This window comes from Myotis davidii, unplaced genomic scaffold (assembly GCF_000327345.1).
Source record: "Myotis davidii unplaced genomic scaffold, ASM32734v1 scaffold333, whole genome shotgun sequence".
In the NCBI taxonomy this organism is placed as follows: Eukaryota; Metazoa; Chordata; class Mammalia; order Chiroptera; family Vespertilionidae; genus Myotis; species Myotis davidii.
In genome coordinates, this window is record NW_006285266.1 from 924879 (window position 1) to 927820 (window position 2942).

Sequence of the window (2942 nt, forward strand, 5' to 3'; positions counted from 1 at the left end):
GCGGAGGGAGGTGGGCAGCTCACTCCCCCAGCAAACCCGCACCTCCCTAGCAAGCCTGCACCCCCCCCACCCCCAGCAAACCCGCACCTCCCGAGCAAGTCCGCACCCGTTTGCGCACGTACACGCGTAACCCAATGGCACTGCAGAAATGGCAGCAAAGGCAAGTCATGCATAGCTACGCCCCCCCGGCAGCTGAGGCCTTCCAGGTGGCCCCAATCTGGGTCTGAGAGGAGCACTCACATTTCTGGTGGAAGGCTCCATATTTAAATACTAGTGGCCCAGTGCACAAGTTTGTGCCCATGAAAGGAAATTAGAAGAAATATTTTAATATCGCTATTCGCCCTAATAGAAGTGTCAACCAAATTCACAATCAACAATGACAGATGGAAACACATGCATGAGATTGGCACCAGCAAGAGTTTTATATATATAGATATTAAATATACTAAAAAATATGTAAATTAGGTCACTGCATTTCTGCCTTTTACTCTCAAAATGGTCATCGTTAAAATCTTTCTGCAAAAGACAGGGTTGTGGGCTCGATCCCCAATAGGGGGTGTGCAGGAGGCAGCCAATCAATGATTCTCTCTCATCATTGATATTTCTACCTCTCTCTCCCTCTCCCTTCCTCTCTGAAATCAATCAACATATTTTTTTAAAATCTTTCTGCAAAATACAATTATTTTCTAGTCCTTTCCAACACCCATGGGGCAGTTATGTTTTCTATGTTAATGTCCACAATTGCATCGTTTTACATGTGAATAATATGAAAGCTGAGGAAAAATTAGCAGTGAAGGTCTAGAAAGGAAGTCTAAACATGAAGGCTAACAAATTATTCAAGTTGCTATGATTCACAGAATAGTGTGGATTTTTTTGTGAATGTTGGACAGCGTTATTTGCGAAGTGCTCCTGACACATGATTATAGGCTCAGACAAAAGATCAGTCATTTCTAGCCTGGCATCTTTATCTGTGGGCGAATCATAAAAGCATTAGAAAAGCAAAAGGGGTAAAAAAGCAAAAATCCTAACAGATAATCATTAATATTTTGGTGTTCATGATTCACCTTTTTTATGCGTTTTAACAAAATGACACATAATAAAAGACAGTTTTACAGCCCCCTGTTTTCACTTAGGGGGCTATATTCTTCAATAACATGGTTCCTAACAGTGAAGACAAGACATTCTAACATATTCATTTGCCCATGAGTTGGGGTAGCAAAGAAAGAAGCACTTTCTTTTGCTTTTACGCCACAGAACTGGCTGTAAGCTACCTACTTATCGAACTTGTAAATAACTTTAGAAAAGAATTTAAAAGAAAAAAACCTAAAACATGTTAGCTCTCCATAAATGGAAGCACAGTATATGAGCTACCGATATATTTCTTAATAAAAGAATCAAGCTGCCAGTCCTTTCTCTACCTATTCTGTTAGCACTTGGGTACCACCCACAGGCCAGAGTATTTATATTTGCATAATAACTTTACCACATTGTTTAGTGAGGACGGGGGAGAACATATTTTTATTTTTTTAAAAAAAACCACACACACACACACAAAGAGAAGGAATTAGTTTGAACCCAATCAATTTTGCTTGAATAATTCAAGCCCAGAGACTTAATAATTAACTAGACACTAAACACATTGTGTGGGTGTTATTTTAAATGTTCCGGTTGACGTGTGAACATGCTTGTTAATGAAACTGGTATTAAGCCAAAGAAAGGCGCGGCCCAGTCGCCCCACATCGCTGCGTGGCAGGGTGTTCTTTGGGAAGAGAGCCTGGAGGAGGTCTTCTTCAGGAAATGGTGCTTGGGGACCTGGGGAGCAGATTGCACCCCTGCAAACACAATTTGTTTGAAACCATCAGAGAAAAGTTTTATGAGGGGGCTGGGCATTCGTCTGACCTTTCAGAAAAGAAAGAGGGCGGGAGAGGACGTCAAGATGCAAGAGTAAAAAGAATCAGACCGGACAGGAGTCCTTACGGTGAGTTCCAATGCAAGCTCTCTTCATCTCACCCCCCACTCCTGACCTCATTAATAGCAGGAGGACCGGTCCATCAGTATTTATAACAACCAGCTCCATTCTTACCTTGCTGTGTCTTAGTCCATTAGCTATAGGTTCAGTGATGGAGAACGGGGCCAACAGCAAGGTGAATGCACGCAGGGCTTCATGTGTAATAACGGGGGTAGTTTTCCACAGCCCCCTCCCAGGCCCACTAACGCACCCCGGAGCTACGAATGAATGGCTTGGTTTAGTGCCCTCTGAGGGTGAAATGCCAGCAAAGGCTTGTCCTCACTTCAAGTCTGGCCTCTGACATGAGTAATAGCAACTGCAGAGGCTTATTTATGGAAAAGGAGGCTTTGTAATTAATAATGGCTTTCTTCACAGAACATTTACAGCGAGTGCATACTGTCCGAAGTACTTTGAACACAATATTCTATTCAATTGTCAGGATCATGTGAAATAGAAAAACTATCATCTCCATATCATTGATGAGGAAACAGGTTTAGAAGGCTTAGAGGACTGGGGAACGACCACAAAAATAGCAAGCGACAACACCACGCTGTCTCAAGGTGCGGCCAAAAGTCCTAACCACCATATGAGGTCTGAAAGGTCTACAGAATCCCGAAAACCACCTCTCCCTCCTGTTGTGACTTGGAAGCATGTATTTGTTAATTCACATATTTGGGCTTTAGAAATTGCTATTGGGGCAGAAGAGGAAAACCCATATGTGATGGGTCAGGATCCAGCCAGAAAAACAGAAATCACCTGTGCATTTAAATCAGAGAAACCCTCATTCTGGAAAATGGCTACACCGGTGATAGAGGAGCAGAGGAATCAAACAAGGGAGCGTGAGGTGGTCAGCAGCAGCCGCTACCTCCAGCCCCTGACCAGGCTGGAGGGAGCTGGAGCCACAGAGGAGACTCAGGGGCTACTAGGGAGCAGC